Raw genomic sequence first — 18,434 nt, forward strand, 5'->3', positions numbered from 1 at the left:
AAACTGCTTTATTAATGCACTGAAGTCTTCCCTCATTTCTCAAATAATACTGAAGAAAAATCAGAATTTCATCACGGTGTGATTTTCTGCTCTTCCAGTTCAAATCTAGCTGGAAGTTAGGGAGTAGGGGAAAAAAAAGATTATTTCTTTATTTATTTCCTAATTTTCCAGGGGGGTGGGAGGAATATTTCATGTGCTTGACACTCTCTGAGGCAGCCAACAGAAGCTTCTCAAATTTCTGTTTAATTTCAAAGCAGTTTCCACACAACATGGGAGGTGTATTTAGCTTTAGGTACAATTTTGAAACTAATTCACTAGAGGAAGACAATGGATTCAAAGGTTTTTTTGAGGATAACATAGAATCAGAATAAGCATGTTTAAAAATGATAGAGGTTTATGAACATGATTACAGCAATGGTTTTAGCCTCCAGCATATGAATAGCAGTGAAAAACAACCCAACTGGTGTGAGGCCACAGAAACATATGGGAGAAAGTTTAAAGGCAAATGCCTGTAGGTAAACAATGTAAAAAATCCTTGATAATCCTTCCAAATATATGATTCTTATGTGGTGGTGTGATGAAAAACTGTGAATCCACTCAAATTTTCCCAGATTGAATGACATCTCCAGGGAGAAGAGAAAAAGAGGCAATGTAGGACCTCTGCTCTGTAAAAGAAGCAAATCAAATTACCACTTCACAGGCAGCTAAGCTGATCTAACTAGTCACTTGCAAAAGTGAGAGGTCAGGTCTCTCAGTCTCTTTGCCATCCTCCCAGCTGCACATGCAACAGCTCCGTACTCCCCTGATCACAGAATCACAGAAAACGTTTGGGTTGGAAGGGACTTCAAAGATCATCCAGTTCCAAACCCGCTGCAATGGCCAGGGATGCTACCCACTAGATCAGGATTCTCAAGCCCCATCCAATCTGGGCTTGAATATTTTCAGGGATGGGGCATCCCTCTGGACAACCTGTTCCAATGCCTCAACATCCTCACAGTAAAGAATTTCTTCCTAATATCTGATGTAAACCTACTCTCAGTTTAAAACTATTCCTCTTTGTCGTATCATCACAGGCTCTTGTAAAAAGTCCCTGTCCAGCTTTTTAAGGTCCCCTTTAGGTACAGGAAGGCTGCTCCAGGGTCTCCCTCGAGTCTTCTCTTCTCTAGGCAGAACACCCCCAGCTCTCTCAGCCTGTCTTCACAGGAGAGGTGCTCCAGCCGTCTGAGCATCTTTGTAGCCCTCCTCTGGATCTGTTCTAACAGGTCCGTGTCCTTCTTATGCTGGACAAAGCACTCTACAAACAGTCTCATGAGAGCAGAGCAGAGGGGCAGAATTCCCTCCCTGGCCCTGCTGGCCACACTGCTTTGGATGCAGCCCAGGACACAACTGGATTTCTGGGCTGCAAGTACACATTGCCAAGCTTGCCAAGTACAATTGTCAAGCTTCTCGTCAACCAACACCCCCAACTCCTCCCCAAGGCTGCTCTCGATCCATTTTCTGCCCAGCCTGCTTGTGCTTGGGATTGCCCCAACCCATCTGCAGCACCTTGCACTTGGCCTTGTTGGACTTCATGAGTTTCACACAGGCTTACCTCTCAAGCCTGCCAAGTGTCATCACTTCCTTCCACACCTCACAGCTTGGTATCACTGGCAAATCCTCTACGTCACATCTGTCATGTAGTCAGCTATTTACCTCACTATGCCAGAGAAAGCTGCCAATCTTTCTGCTGTTTTTCTTCCAGGCTAATAGGTCAAAGCAGCTAATGAAGAGATCCAACACGTCAGAGCCAGCATGGTAAGCAGCAGAATTACCAAGACCAAGGACTCCTGGGGATGGAAAAAGGACTGGGGACTGCCACCTCTCTTCTGTGCAAACTGAAATTGTCTGAGGGTGTCTCATGGAAGAACTGTCTTAACTGCTGTTGGGGTTTTAGTTTAGTCTTAGGTTTTCCTGTTAAAGGAATTTTCTCCCATATGCATGTTGCTAGGGGACAAATAGCTGTATTTAAGAAAGACAAAAAGGGGAGTGGGGCGGGCCTGGCTACTCCTTTGTCTACACCTGGGTGTGGGGACAGTTCGCTCTGAGCGTCCGGAGAGAGAAGCTGCAGAGAAAGGAGCTGCTGCTTCTTTCTTTTTGGCCGTTCTTTCTTCCTGCTGGAAGCAACGCCGGGACCCCAAAAGCCGCTTTCCCTGCCCTGCTGGAGACCGAGCTGTGGCTGCCCTGCCCCGCTGCTGCTTCGAGCTTTCGCTACGCTGTAGCCCTGCTCGCCCTGCCTGCCTGGGCCTCCGTGGTTTTTCCCATCTGGATACATCTCGCCTGCCACCCGGGATTTGCGTTCGTCCCTGCCATTCCAGCCTGCTGTTCCTGAGAGCCCGGGATCAGCTGCCCAGGGGTTTGTGAAGCCTTTGTTCCATCCCTTCCCCGGGATCCCAGGGCACCAGTGTCACGTGCTCCCCGAGCTCGCTCCGGAGCGCCCCCTGCAGCCGCGGGGGAACCATCGCACCTGCCCTGCTCACCGGGAGCCGCCAGCGCCCCTGCCGGCTGCGAGCGGAACTGCACCCGAGGGGAAAGGGCCTGACAGCCGAGAAGGCTGGCACTGGGTTTGTGTTTGCTGTTACTGCCATAGTTGTTGTTGTTTTGTTTGACTGGTTATATACATATATATATATAGTAAAGAACTGTTATTCCTATTTCTTTGCCTAAAGGCCCTTGATTTCAAAATATAATAACTTGGAGGGAAAAGGGGTTATATCTGCCACTTCAAGGGGGGCCTCTGCCTTCCTTAGCAGACACCTGTCTTTCAAAACCGAGACAGATCTTGGCGCCCAACGTGGGGCCTGAGGGCATTAAGAGATAGAGGTGAAAAAGGAATAACAGTTCCTCAATAACTTTATTTTGTGTGCTGGATATTGGAACCTTGTTAGGCAGCACTATGTGGTCTAGTTTACCCTGGTTTGGGTGGCATGTAGCCGTGGCTATATTCTTCCCCTTTGCAGCTCCTTACTTGAATATGGGTCCTCTGACTAAGGCTACCATTGCTGTTATCCAGCTTGCGTTATGGGTTGAGAAGGTGAGGAATTCATGGGTTTTTAACTTCCTCCGGAATGTGGGCACATGGATAAACAGCTATCACACACTGAGCACATGTTTTTGGGGTCATGTTAACAATGGTACCTTCTGTGAGGAAATGACACCAGGGGAAGTTTTCTCCCAACCCCTCAACCAGTTCTTTGGGCCCACCCCATCAATTTTCGAAGGGTTTAAATTCCCTCTGAATACTAACCATCTGCTGCTGATAGGCCTACTCTATTTAGCATTCAAGGATAAGTTGAGATTGGCTTGGATATCTACCCGGACACCAGCCCCAGAGACTAGAGATCCTGCCCCAGAACCTGACATGGCCCCAGAGAGTAGAGTTCCTACCCCAGAGCCTGATCCTGCCCCAGAGCCTGACACGGCCCCAGACACTAGAGATCCTACCCCAGAGCCAGAGCCTGCCACAGCCCCAGACACTAGAGATCCCGCCCCACAGACTGATACTGCCCAACAGTCCACCTCAGAAATGGACTACCCAAACTGGGTGGGGGTACTGGCAAAAGGGATGCAGGAGATGTGCCAAGAGATGGGTCAGGTGCGCCAGGGGATATGCCAGGAGATGGGTCAGGTGCGCCAGGAGATATGCCAGGAGATGGGCCAGGTGCGCAAGGAGATGTGCCAGGAGATGGGCCAGGTGCGCAAGGAGATGTGCCAATTGCTAAGGGAATACACCTCCTCAGCTAGTGAAAAACCCTCTCCCTGCCCCAAAGAGGGTGAGTCCGATGGTGCAGCAGTGGAACCCACGGATGTTACAACCGTCCAGGCTTCAGCTGAACCACAAGGGCAACCACAGCCAGCAGCAGTCGCCCCTGTGCAAAGGAGGAAGTATAAGACCAAATCAGTACGACCAGTTAATGATGATGGGCAACCAGGGCCCTCACAACCAGCAGGAGAGCCAGAGCCAGAAGTCATCACTGAGTCCCTGTCGCACGACAGTCTCCGTGCTATGCGAAACGACATTGTGCAAAGGGGGCGTGAGCCTTATACCACCTGGCTGCTTCGGGTTTGGGACCTTATGGGCACAAGTGTGCAACTGGATAGTGGTGAGGCAAGGTATCTGGGATCGTTGACCCAGGACCCAGGTGTGGACCAGATATTTGTGAGGGAGCCAGGGCCTCTCTCTCTCTGGGAGCGGCTCTTAATGAGTGTGAGAGAAAGGTTCATTCACAAAGAAAGAATGCAGGAGTATCATCATAGAATGCAGTGGAAGACACTCGAGCAAGGGATCCAACAGCTAAGAGAGGTGGCAATATTAGAGGTACTCTTTGGGAAGGATGGACAGCATGATAATGACCCCGATAAGGTCAGGTGCACAGGACAGATGATGTGGAACCTGGCAAGGCTAGGGCCATCGCAATACACCACCTTCATTGCAACGATTGATGCTGACAATACCCGAGAAACAGTGGGCTCTGTTGCCAACAGGCTCAGGCATTATGACAGCATGATCAATGGCCCGCTGAAAGCTCATGTCTCTGCTGTGGTCCAGGACCTCAAAGAGGACATGAAGGAGATGAGGAAGGAAATGAGGGAGGAGATGAGGGAGGAGATGAGGGAGGAGATGAGGAGGGTCAGTGTGGCACCAGTGCGAGTCACAGGCCCCCAAGTCAGAGCCCGTCGTCCCCCTGCTAGAGAGAGAGGGTACACCCCACGAGCTGAGCTGTGGTTTTTCCTGTGTGAGCATGGGGAAGACATGAGAAGGTGGGATGGGAAACCCACCTCTGCCCTGGCAGCGCGGGTGCGTGAACTCAAGGAGGGAGGCACTAACCGAGGGGGTTCCGCTAAGGTGAAGGTAGCCTCAGCCTCCCGTGACCAAGCTGCCAGGTATTACAGAAGGGAGGATGATATGTCGGATCCCCTTGAAGGTACCTCGAGCATGTACGCCCAGGGAAAGAATGATAACCAGGGCTAGAGGGGCCCTGCCTCTAGCCAGGAAGAGGCACGGGAGAACCGAGTTTTCTGGACGGTGTGGATCCGATGGCCTGGCACATCAGAGCCACAAAAATATGATGCATTGGTTGATACTGGGGCACAATGTACTTTAATGCCATCGGGACATGTGGGGGCAGAACCTGTATCCATCGCTGGGGTGACCGGGGGATCACAGCAGTTGACCCTTTTGGAAGCTGAGGTGAGCCTGACTGGGAAGGAGTGGCAAAAGCATCCGATTGTGACCGGCCCAGAGGCCCCGTGTATTCTGGGCATAGACTTCCTCCGGAATGGCTACTACAAAGACCCAAAAGGACTCAGGTGGGCATTTGGGATTGCTGCTGTGGAGGCAGAGGGCATTAGGCAATTGAACACCCTGCCTGGACTATCTGAGAATCCTTCTGCAGTTGGGCTCCTGAAAGTGGAAGAGCAACGAGTGCCAATTGCCACCTCGACAGTGCACCGCCGGCAGTATCGGACAAATCGAGATGCTGTGATCCCCATCCACAAGATGATCCGCGAGCTGGAGAGTCAAGGGGTGGTCAACAAGACCCACTCACCCTTCAACAGCCCCATCTGGCCTGTGCGCAAGTCTGACGGGGAATGGAGATTGACTGTGGACTATCGTGCCCTGAATGAAGTGACTCCACCGTTGAGCGCTGCCGTGCCAGACATGTTGGAGCTCCAGTACGAGCTGGAGTCCAAAGCAGCGAAGTGGTACGCCACTATTGACATTGCCAATGCATTCTTCTCCATTCCTCTGGCAGCAGAGTGCAGGCCTCAGTTTGCCTTCACCTGGAGGGGCGTGCAGTACACCTGGAACCGACTGCCCCAGGGGTGGAAGCACAGTCCCACCATCTGTCATGGACTGATCCAGACTGCACTAGAAAAGAGTGAGGCTCCAGAACATCTGCAGTACATTGATGACATCATTGTGTGGGGAAACACTGCAACCGAAGTGTTTGAGAAAGGAGAGAGAATAATTCAAATTCTCCTGCAAGCTGGTTTTGCCATCAAGAAGAGCAAGGTCAAGGGACCTGCCCGAGAGATCCAGTTCCTGGGAGTAAAGTGGCAAGATGGACGACGTCAGATTCCCACTGAGGTCATCAATAAGATCACAGCAATGTCTCCGCCGACCAACAAGAAGGAAACACAAGCTTTCCTAGGTGCTATAGGTTTCTGGAGGATGCACATTCCCGAGTACAGCCAGATCGTGAGTCCTCTCTACCTGGTTACCCGCAAGAAGAATGATTTCCACTGGGGCCCTGAACAGCAGCAAGCCTTCGCCCAGATCAAACAGGAAATTGCTCACGCCGTAGCCCTTGGCCCAGTCAGGACAGGACCAGAGGTGAAGAACGTGCTCTACTCTGCAGCCGGGAACAATGGTCTGTCCTGGAGCCTCTGGCAGAAGGTGCCTGGTGAGACTCGGGGCCGACCACTGGGATTCTGGAGCCAAAGCTACAGAGGATCTGAAGCCAACTACACTCCCACAGAGAAGGAAATCCTGGCAGCTTATGAAGGAGTCCAGGCTGCCTCAGAAGTAATCGGCACAGAGGCACAACTCCTCCTGGCACCCCGACTACCGGTGCTGGGGTGGATGTTCAAAGGAAAGGTTCCCTCCACGCATCACGCCACCGACGCTACTTGGAGCAAATGGATTGCCCTCATCACGCAGCGCGCCCGAATTGGAAACCCAAGTCGCCCTGGGATCTTGGAAATAATTACAAACTGGCCAGAAGGTGAGACTTTTGGGTTATCTTCTGAAGAAGAAGAGGAGCAGGTGACACGTGCCGAAGAAGCCCCACCATATAACGAGCTACCAGAGAGTGAAAGACAATACGCCCTCTTCACTGATGGTTCCTGCCGAATTGTAGGCGCTAGCCGGAAATGGAAAGCCGCTGTATGGAGCCCCACACGACAAGTTGCACAGGCCACTGAAGGAGAAGGTGGATCGAGCCAATTTGCTGAGCTCAAAGCTGTCCAATTAGCTCTGGACATAGCTGAAAGAGAGAAGTGGCCAAAGCTCTACCTCTACACCGATTCATGGATGGTAGCCAATGCTCTGTGGGGTTGGCTGGAAAGGTGGAAGAAGGCAAACTGGCAGCGCAGAGGAAAACCAATCTGGGCTGCTGAAGAGTGGAAAGACATTGCCACTCGGGTAGAGAAGCTATCCGTGAAGGTCCGTCATGTAGATGCTCACATCCCCAAGAGCCGGGCTAATGAAGAACATCGTAACAATAAACAGGTAGATCAGGCTGCGAAAATAGAGGTGTCCCAGATAGACTTGGATTGGCAACATAAAGGAGAACTGTTCCTAGCTCGATGGGCCCATGATGCCTCAGGCCATCAGGGCAGAGATGCCACCTATAAGTGGGCACGAGACCGAGGGGTGGATCTAACCATGGACAGTATCTCCCAGGTTATCCATGACTGTGAGACATGCGCTGCGATCAAGCAGGCCAAGCAGGTGAAGCCTCTGTGGTATGGCGGGCGATGGTCCAAATACAAGTATGGGGAGGCCTGGCAGATTGATTACATCACACTGCCTCAAACCCGCCAAGGCAAGCGCTATGTGCTCACAATGGTAGAAGCCACCACTGGGTGGCTGGAGACCTACCCTGTGCCTCATGCTACTGCCCGGAACACCATCCTGGGCCTGGAAAAGCAAGTCCTTTGGAGGCATGGCACCCCTGAGAGAATCGAGTCTGACAATGGGACTCATTTCAAGAACAGCCTTATAAACACCTGGGCTAGAGAACATGGCATAGAGTGGGTGTACCACATCCCTTACCATGCACCAGCAGCTGGGAAGGTTGAGCGGTGTAATGGACTGCTTAAAACCACCTTGAAGGCACTGGGTGGGGGGACTTTCAAAAACTGGGAGATGCATTTAGCAAGAGCCACCTGGTTAGTTAACACTCGAGGTTCCACCAGCCGAGCAGGCCCTGCCCAATCCGAACCCCTACAAACAACAGATGGAGATAAGGTTCCAGTGGCGCACATGAGAGGTATGCTTGGAAAAACTGTTTGGGTAAAGTCTGCCTTGAGCAAAGACAAACCCATCCGTGGGGTTGTTTTTGCTCAGGGACCAGGTTGCACCTGGTGGGTGATGCAAAAGGATGGAGAGACCCGATGCTTACCTCAAGAGGACCTTGTTTTAGGGTGAACTACCCATGGCTCTGTACTTGTATCAATATCAGCATGTATATTTGTATATAATTTGGGTAATGCATAGATTTATATGGTTAAAAAAAAGTTAAGTTTCATGTAACATGTTAGTATGGGAAAAAATTCGGGGTGGATAATGTTGGGGTTTTAGTTTAGTCTTAGGTTTTCCTGTTAAAGGAATTTTCTCCCATATGCATGTTGCTAGGGGACAAATAGCTGTATTTAAGAAAGACAAAAAGGGGAGTGGGGCGGGCCTGGCTACTCCTTTGTCTACACCTGGGTGTGGGGGCAGTTCGCTCTGAGCGTCCGGAGAGAGAAGCTGCAGAGAAAGGAGCTGCTGCTTCTTTCTTTTTGGCCGTTCTTTCTTCCTGCTGGAAACAACGCCGGGACCCCAAAAGCCGCTTTCCCTGCCCTGCTGGAGACCGAGCTGTGGCTGCCCTGCCCCGCTGCTGCTTCGAGCTTTCGCTACGCTGTAGCCCTGCTCGCCCTGCCTGCCTGGGCCTCCGTGGTTTTTCCCATCTGGATACATCTCGCCTGCCACCCGGGATTTGCGTTCGTCCCTGCCATTCCAGCCTGCTGTTCCTGAGAGCCCGGGATCGGCTGCCCAGGGGTTTGTGAAGCCTTTGTTCCATCCTTCCCGGGATCCCAGGGCACCAGAGCCGCGGGTTTCCCGAGCTCGCTCCGGAGCGCCCCCTGCAGCCGCGGGGGAACCATCGCACCTGCCCTGCTCACCGGGAGCCGCCAGCGCCCCTGCCGGCTGCGAGCGGAACTGCACCCGAGGGGAAAGGGCCCGACAGCCGAGAAGGCTGGGACTGGGTTTGTGATTGCTGTTACTGCCATAGTTGTTGTTGTTTTGTTTGACTGGTTATATACATATATATATATAGTAAAGAACTGTTATTCCTATTTCCCACATCTTTGCCTAAAGGCCCTTGATTTCAAAATATAATAACTTGGAGGGAAAAGGGGTTATATCTGCCACTTCAAGGGGGGCCTCTGCCTTCCTTAGCAGACACCTGTCTTTCAAAACCGAGACAACTGCAAGAACTTATTATTAGAAGGGAAGGGGGAATTGAAAGAAGTGGAACAAGTAAGGGTCCTGTTCTTTGGAGGAGTGTGTATATCAGGGTACAAACTAGAGCAGTAGAAATCCCATAGGTCTGCAGAGGATTTCATGGGTAGAAAAAGCTGTGTACATATGCAGCAGCTGCAACACACAGGAGCAGGGGATGTATAATCTATATGCAAATAACTGTGTAGTTCCCCCATGAAAGCATGAAAGCATGACTGCACAGCCTTAGTAGCTGCATAATATGTCTACATCAAGTCTGCTGTTTCTGATGTGTTGCACTTCATATGCATGGCTGGTCAGCACAGCACACACACAGAGCTGCTTCTGTGAGGGGCTTCATGTCCTGTAACTGCTGTGTGTGCTCACAGTGCTGACACCCAGAGTTTCCAGGCATGCAGCAACCAGTTCAGAAGTGTCTGCTCTCTACAGCTATCACATATCTGGAAAGCCCAGACAAATTTATGAAGCCCTCAAAATCTGCCTAATGTGATTTCCAGGTGCAAAGAGTAAATGTGTCTGGGAAAAGGAAGCCTGCAGCATCTAGGAAGTCCTTTGCTACCTGCACAAAAGCAAACATAGGACACCAAAAGTTTAGGAACACCTGTTCTGATGAAGTGAAGGCAGGGCTGGAGCTTAAGTCTCAAATTCTTCACCTGTCTTCTCTACTGACTTGATTTACCACAATTACATTTGACAATGAATTTGAGAGGATGTGCTTTCACATAATGGAAACACGAGAGGAGTCTTGCAGTTCAGCTTCACAAATGTTCCTGTTACTGAGACCATTACAAAAGCTGCATAAGGAACTTATTTCAGGTCTAGACACCCAGGAAGAAAATAACTGTAAACGAGTAAGAGGCTATGCACTAAGATGAGAATCCACCCTTCTCTCTCCTTTAAATGGCATTGGCTTATAAAATTAATTACTTACATACCTCACAGAGACGCAATACTTAATTAATATTTGTTAAGTGCTTTGAAATTCTGATGGATGACATCATACTATTGTGCATCATGATTAATACAGTGTAAAAGTGATGCCATTGGTGTTGCTCAAGCAGAATGCTGAAAGGATATCTGTTGAGTTTCTGATTGAAAAAGGGGAATGGAGATAGAAAAGGTTTAGAAAGCCAATTTAGAACTCAGCCTAAAGAAAAAGGGAGAACCGGGGAGGAGAGGAGCTAAGACATTTTTCAGAGGTATTTACTGTGCAGTGTGCATTAATTCCTGCAAAGTTAAAGTGTAAGTGCCTACAGCAAAATCCTGGCTCAAATCAAGTACAGAAAATGTTTCACTGACTTCAGTGAGGTGAAGATTGTTAGTTTTTGTCATAATTTCCAGCAGATGCATCCCATACGCAGGTTTGCAACTTTGCACGGCTCCTTGTTTATAGTTTAGGTTCAGGAAATAACCTCATCAAGCTCAGGCATGCTCACCATATAAAGGCAACTGCTCTACTTCTAATCTTTCTACTACATCCCACACTTGGAGTAAACCTTTCCATTCTGTTAATGAACTTGGACCTGAGCTACCTATTTAAGTTGGTGGCAAAACTCCAATTAAATGGAAGCTGTGTGGAAATCACTGTAGATTTTGTAATAAACATGGGAAGCAAACATCCTGTGTTTAACAGTGTACACTCCTGGAGTTCAACTCATTACTCAGAATTCTGTGGAATTCTGACTAGAGAAACAAATCAAAACAAACTAACCAACCAAACCCCCAAACTCCCAAAGTAACAGAAATTCAGGCAACTTATATTTTTAAGCATTAGTCTTTCATACCTAGTAAGATTAAGATTCAGAGAAACATGTTCCTCACCACTTCTGGATAAGGCAGAGTTAATTCAACTGAAAGCTTTGCACCTGTGAGGCTCAAAGAAGAAAGGTTAAAAAAAATAGCAAGGGAGAGGCACCAAAATTTGAGAGAAGGTACCTGTGAGCTTCTAGTATTAAGAAGAGTCACTTTAAAGCAGGCGCCTACAGCTACTTTAGGTAGGAAACTAAGTGAAAATGTTCTAGGTTTCAAATTTTGATACATTTTTGTTTTTGATAAGGATTGAAGACTGTTATGTGGTGTGTATGGGGCTCTTGGTAAGCTATTAATTACCCTTTTCCAAGTGGTCTGTGATGGCTTCCATCCTCTTAATGTACTCCTACTCAGCACAGGAAAACTTAGAAGCACTATTTATTCTAAAGCATTTGTTAAGGTGGGCTCTCTAACCATGCTACGTGTAGAAATGTTGTACTACAGCAAACCAGCACTTGTAGAGCAGTTTTGTGTCTATGTAACTGGTAGACCAAATGTAATGATCGAGTTGCACATAGCAGCTCTCCCTTTCACTTGTGCTAGCATGCTGTATGTTTTTAACTGTAGTGCAGGCTCTGAAGCACGTAGGCTCGTAGTTTTCTCTCTCAGTGCTTGTACAGCTGTGCCCACAAATGTATGTGTCCAGTAGAATCCAAGGAAATGTTCCTGGATGCCAGGATTAAGCTCTAATAACTCACATGCAGCTCACATTGTAGTTCTAAGTGTTGACAGTTGCTTTCCAGTCCTACTGGAATAAGCAACATCATTCTTCCATCTAAACTCAGTAGTCAAAATCTGTTGGTGTATGACCTACACCATGTTGCTGCTCTTGGGATCCTAAGGAGAGATGGTATTAAGGTGCCAAGGCAAAAATTCAAGCCTAAAGATTTTATTGACTAGAAGTTAAATGTGTGATACTTAAGTCATGCAAAAACAGTGCTGTGTCACTCATGTAAACAGGTAGGCTGTGTCTCTTTCCTCAGAATGTTCATTAATAAGATACTTACTGGACAACCAGTACCACCAAATATGGCAAATGCTTCTCCAAAGTCTGTCTTTATTATGGCTGGAGACAATGGTGAGCAGGCAGTACAGAGGAAAAATCATTCTGTCAGCTTCTTGGCATGGGTACTTAAACAGGGAAGGCCACTGAAGAGATGCTAACTACGTATTCTGAAGAGGTTTCAATTTCGTGGAGGGGCCAGAAGAAAATTATACCAGAGATCAGAGTAAGCAAGGCTATACGTAAGACTAAGCATTGTCTGCATTTTGCTGACAAGACATGAAGGATTTTCAAGATAATACTGTTCTTCATTTTTAGACATCAGGAAAAAACCCTATCCTGCTAAATAAGGTATTTCATGACTTGTTTGCCTCTCTGTGTGTCCATCTACATTATCCTTGACTTTTTACCTGGCTTTTTCCTACTGGTTTATGCTTTTTTCCCAAGCAGGCTGAACAGCAGCCCAGCAGCAATCTCTAAAAAACCTGCACCTGTATGGAAAGTACCTGAATTTCCTCTAAACCTATCAAATGAATCCTAATCACTCATCTCACATGCTTTCCAGAGCAGGTTCTTGCAGTTCTCTAACCTTTTAACTTATGTTTTTGTGCCTGGTTTTAATGTTAAAACTTCTTTTGTGGTTCTCTTATGCCATGAACAGGGCAAATATATTTATTTTTATCTCTGGCAAGACTTGCATTCCTTCTACTTACTTATAACCTGCCAAACTGAACTATCATTTGGCAGTTTAGTCACTCTGTATCCACAAATGCCTGTGTACTCGGAGTACCTTTTTATTTTCTCCTACCTGCCAGGTACCCTACACACATTTCCAAGCCTCAGGTGATGGATCTCTCATGTTACATTAAAATGAATGTTGTTCAGATGACCGTGTCTTTTCGAATAGTCCAGATCTTGGTGTATCATTCTGTGTTTACACCTTCAATTTGTGGTGCTCACCAATACCACACAACCAGCTGTAGGGACTGTTGTAGAGTGCTAAAAGACTGAAAAGGAGTGGTGTGAGGTCTTTGGGACTGCATTAGACTTCTGCTGGATCAAAGTTCCCTATAGATATTCATTCCCATTTCTTATGGGTCTTCCTTCTCGGGGAGTTCAATATGTCAATTTTAACTATTTTAATGCTAGACTGGATTCTTAGAATTACTGCTGGCTATGTCTATATCAGGAATAAGCATGAGTCTGCAAATGAAAATACCTGATGCTGAGGGTTGTGTTCCTACTATGGGTTCTGTGCATGTGGTTTGTTTAGGTTGGCTCTTGCCTGCCCTCACAGACTTTCCCACCTATGAGTTGTGGAGAGTGTTGAGCATTCACTGGTGGTGCAGCCTCTGGTGATCCAGCTGAAAACTTCATGTTCAAGTCAAAGTGCAGTACATGGAGATAATCTGCTTCAAGCCCACGCTCTTGCCGCTCACTTATTTAACATCATCAAAGTGAGAATCTGCACTAGTGCTGGTGCACAGATCACCACCTGTCAGACAGTCTGGGAGATTACTGTTGCCATTAATGAACTTAATCCACATCTGGAGAAGGCACACAGGGATGTGGAAGATTTCTATCTCTTTGTTAGTTAATGGGAGAAGCTTACAAAGTCAATCTTCAAAGCACAGATAGGAAAAAAGAAAACATTCCCTGTTCACTGCCTCCAGTTTGGCTCTATAAGAGGTCTAATAACATGATGGCAGAATACATTTTGATGTAATGGATAATTGAGTTTACTATGTTTAGTGTAGTGATCAAATTAATAGCAGGATTGACTTTTTATTTGGTGTAGGGAGGGGTAAGAAAGGCAGGGCAAAGCCCCTATTATCTGCTGTGTACTGAAGATATGCAGAGTACTCTGAGACAGCTCAGGAAACAGGGACTATGTATTTTAGCTGGTGGAATGCTATGCAAACACTTAGTGAAAACACTTAAACACCAAGAAAAGCAAATTACTCTGCCCTGGGAAAAGGGGGTGGGGGTGGTTAAATTCAACTGCTATTACTGTTGTGCAGTTGTTAAAAAACCACCACTGCACCACAGCAGATGAAAGTATTCCGTCACTTAAGACATTCTTATACCAGAAAGGATGCCTGAAACATGCTAAAAGACAAATGTCAGTATAAAGTACCTGGTGATGCTTTTTCAAGTGGCTCACAACAGGGAAAAGACTAAGAAGTAATGCTGAACTGATAACTTAAAATTTTACTAACATTTTCCAGTACTCCTGTGTTTCAGGTAACTTTTCAGAAGTATACTCTCAAGAACTTTTTATTCCTTACAATATATTGAGAAGAAAAAAGTAAAACTGCATCTTCAAGAGGTTAGCTCCCACACTAGCCTGATGGTCACGTAACTGCTCCTTCCAGAAACTGACACATAATATAGCCTTTTTCTGCAACCTCCTCAGTTATGCAAAATCACAGCTCAAAACTGTAGACTGAGTCACTAACAGCAGTACAGAGAAATAGAAAAATCCAGCTAAGTGCCTTTCTTCCCCCTCTCCCCTCCCACTTGCTTGAATATGCAAGCATTTCAAAATAGGTATTCACACACATCACTTGTTGACTTCTGTTTCAGTGGCATTTGTACAGCTGGGACAAGCAGAGAGGTCTACACAAAAAAGTTGTCTAGAGCTGATGCAGCCAGCCTTCAGATCTGTGTCTAGAGCCTCCTCCTAATTCTCAGAACAACCGCAAGCTGAGCTGCCACCAAACCGTCCTCAGAGCTGCTCCAAAGACTGTGCTGCAGCCTGGGTAAGGCAGCACAGGCAAACGGGGGAAGCTGCTGTGTGACAGCAATGCCCACATGGAGGGACTTGTGCTGTTCAACAGATAAGCTGCATTCACCTGTGCTGGCTAAACTGGGGCAGGTATAAAAGAAAGGCCAAGTGCCCTAACAGCCACGTTGCTTAGGGAGGGTGTGCGTGGGCCCATCTCTTTGTGTGAGCTCCAGCTCCTAAGTGCCTTAAGTGTAGCGAAAACAACCCCCAGCATCAACTCTTCTTCCTGCTTGATTTTATGTTGTGGTCACAGCTGCAAAGGTAAGGATGTTATTTTGCTCCTCTGGCACTGAGTCAAAACCCCGAAGTTTGTATTAGAAAAGTGGCCTGGAAAGTACTGTATTAACAGACATGCAAAGCCTCTGACTTCTGGGGAATAACCAGCTTTGAAGTAAAATACACTCAGCAATAATCCAAGCACACTTCATTAATTTCTGAACTGCAAGGGCAAAGTACTACTCAGAAAAAGCTGTAAGACAGTAATGAAGGCTTTGGGGTTTATTTTTATTTTTAATCCCAAAAGCTCCTTATCTCCCTTCTTCATGTTTTTTCATTCAATTTACAGTAGTCTAAATTAAAGCTCATCTAACAAAAAAATGACACATTAAGTTTAGCTAACCTCTTCACCACCCTCTTGATGAGAATCCTTTCTTCCTCGGTGGAATAAATGCCACAACTTTACAATTGGTATGTTGCTTGTTTAAGATAACTTTTCTTTGCACTTTGTGTTTAATGGAATTTGGCTGATGTGGGATATTTCAGCACTTAAATAATTGAGATAGTGAGGGCAGCAACTTTTGCCAAGTCTTAACTAGCACAAAAGGATCTCTAGGCAGGAAGGCAGTATTTTGTTATCTGTCAACATGCATGCATCTTTCTCTACCACACCCCCAGTCAAGTTTGAGAACCCTTGACACACCATGAAACATCGGTTTACTGTTCAAATTTGAGTCAAAGCTTAGACTCAAAACAAAGAGTAGTTGCAGTTTAACACTGTATTTAAGTGCAGGTCTGAGGAGCTGCTGCTGGAACGGGGGTGCTCATGCCACTTTTCCCATCCTACTGCTGGACTGTGCAGCTGCAGTGCCTGCCATGTCCAGAAAGCCTTGATGCACTGGAAAAACCAACTTTTAAAAAGCCAGCTGATCCCTAAGCCTGATGCAAGAGGTACAGCACGATGTTCAGCTGGGCGGTGGAACAGGGCCACCTTGCTGCCGCAGCCTGCTATTACTCCAGCCTTTGAGGCTGGATTAGGGGTTTTTAAAATTTGTTTCAACACTTCAATTCGTCAAAAACTGGCTCTAAAAGAAGCAACCCAGGCCACTCTTATACTTCATGTTACATGCTCTTTTCTTGCACTTAAAGAGTTCATGTGAATGAGCAGAAAGAAACCAACTAGGCTGGAAAGCAGGAGCACCTAGCCTCACTAATAAGAAGGGGTAGGGGAAATCTTGTTCCCTTCAGTGATCACAGCAGACTTAAACAGGAAAGTTCCAATTTTTATGAAGAAACATAGCAGTGTTTGAACATGAAACCTGCTCAAGATAACCTGGTCGCTTCACAAGCTGTACCTGAATAACAAAGTAAATCTGACTGTAGATTCCTTACCATGTGGATGAGTTACTGCAACCAACTTGCTTTATGTTCGCCCTACCTCTTCACATTTCCTCTGGCTGTGCTCCTGCCACCGAGTTCCCCACAGAACAGAGCACCGTGGGCCTGTGCCTGTTTTAAGCAACAAGAGATGTTTTCTGCCACTTTTCTGATTATTCTCTGTGTATCAGGCTTTCTCTGTAGCTTGCTAGATAAATTTGCCTTGCACCCCTCTTCTGAAGGCGGCCGAGACGTATCTCAAGTGCAATTACCATTAACAGGGCCCGAAGGGAAATGTGTTCAGGCTCTCGGGGTCACTGAGCAAGCCCCTACTCGCCGCACGGCACTGCTGCCCTCGCCGAGACGCCACCGCTCAGTACCCCTGGTTTGACCCCCGCCGCTTTTGCAGGCGCCCGCCGCTCCCCGAATCACTGCGGCGCTGCCGTGGCCGGAGCCCCGACGGAACTCCCCGCGTACGAACCCCCTCCCGCGCCCTTTGCCGCCCCCGCCAGGCCCCGACCGCCCCCTGCCGCCGTTTGCGCCAGGCCGAGCCCGCCGGGAGGGGCAGCGGGGCTCGCTGGGGTGCGGCGGTGCCGGCGAGAGCGGCGGCGGGGCCCGCCCTGGCCGTGCCCCGGGCTCGCTGCCCGACCCGACTCACGGCAGCGGCGTCGGAGTCACGCGGGCGCCGTGGGGGCCGCCATTGCTGCGGTGCCGGCGGGGCGCGGCAGGGGGCGCTGGCGGGAGGCGCTGGGAGCGGCGCGGGGGAGCCGGGGGTGTGACACCCTCTCCTGAGTCGCAAGGGACCCGCAGGGACCATCGGGTGCAACTCGGCCCTGCACAGGACAGCCCCAAGAGCCCACGTGCCTGAGAGCGTTGTCCAGGTGCTTCTTGAACTGTGTCAGGCTTGGTGCTGTGACCACTTCCCTGGGGAGCCTGTTCCGGTGCCCAGCCACCCTCTGGGGGAAGAACCTTTTTCTAATACCCAACCTAAACTTCCCCGGATACAATTCCAGGCCATTCCCTCGGGTCATATCACCAGAGAAAAGAGATTAGTGTCTGTCACTCCTCATCACGAGGAAATTGTAGACTCTGATGAGGTCTCCCCTCAGTCTCCTCCAGGTTGTACAGACCAAGTGACCCCAGCTGCTCCTCACATGGCTTCCCCCCCATGCCCTTTGCCATCTTGGTTGCCCTTCTTTGGACACTCTTCACTAGCTTAATATTTTCTTATATTGTGGTATCATGTCACGGCAGTGCTGGGGCTGGCTGTGCCTCAAGCAGCATTTTCCAAGGGTCCCTCTTCTCAATGGCAGGGTTGAGGGTTTTCTCGGTCTATGCCCCACTGGAGGTGGCAGGTGTCCCGTAACCATGGCCTCGGCTGCATGGTGAGTTGCAGGAAGCCTGTGAAGAGACAGGTGCAGTCCCCAGCCAGTGCTGCTGAACAGGCTTCCCCACAATCCACATCCTCTCAGCTCCACGCTGGTCATCCAGACCACACCTGAGTTTGCTGCCAGGGATCTGCTTTCTTTTGTGGTGTTTTGCTATTATTTTTTCCAGGACAAGCCCTGATCCAAGGGACACCATAAAATCATTCTTGTGCAGTCAAATAAAATTGAAAAAACCAACAGTGTCTGTCCAGCAGTCCCCAAAGAAAATTCTGGATCTAATCTGGCCATCTGATTCCACACAGAGATATTAATATTTAATTTAATCACTGCTGTCTTTAGCTCATCTTCTTCATTCCAGATTTATCCATCTCCATTGTTCCGTGTAAGCTGGTGTCCCTGTTGGAGTTTATTTAAGCAAGCTGTCCAGTACTGTCCCTGAGCTCAGCACTTAGGCTGTGGCATTTGTAAAGTGTGTGTGTGAGCACTGCTGGATTACATGATCCCACGCCTTGGCTCATGGTTTTGATTCATCTGAAATTAAATGATGAGTGTACCTATAACGTCAGAGTGTGTTCTGCTGCTGTTCCT

At 48.1% G+C, this 18,434-nt stretch overlaps 1 protein-coding gene across 3 annotated transcripts in view; it reads right to left on the bottom strand.

Moving 5' to 3' along the window:
• LOC125323053 (cytochrome c oxidase assembly factor 1 homolog) overlaps nt 1–17,177 on the bottom strand; it is a 60,800-nt gene extending 43,623 nt beyond the window's left edge. For 2 of the 3 annotated variants that reach the window (XM_048297614.1, XM_048297630.1), the window contains exons 1-2: nt 17,117–17,175; nt 16,474–16,590 (exon numbers count right to left, since the gene is read on the bottom strand). The gene's annotated coding sequence lies outside the window, so the exon portion shown is untranslated. Of the gene's footprint in view, nt 1–16,473; nt 16,591–17,116 lie in introns of all 3 variants that reach the window. The other variant, XM_048297622.1, reaches the window with a different exon arrangement.
• Between the last annotated feature and the right edge of the window lie 1,257 nt (nt 17,178–18,434).

The sequence above is a fragment of the Corvus hawaiiensis genome, chromosome 1 (genome assembly GCF_020740725.1).
Source record: "Corvus hawaiiensis isolate bCorHaw1 chromosome 1, bCorHaw1.pri.cur, whole genome shotgun sequence".
NCBI classification, from domain to species: Eukaryota; Metazoa; Chordata; class Aves; order Passeriformes; family Corvidae; genus Corvus; species Corvus hawaiiensis.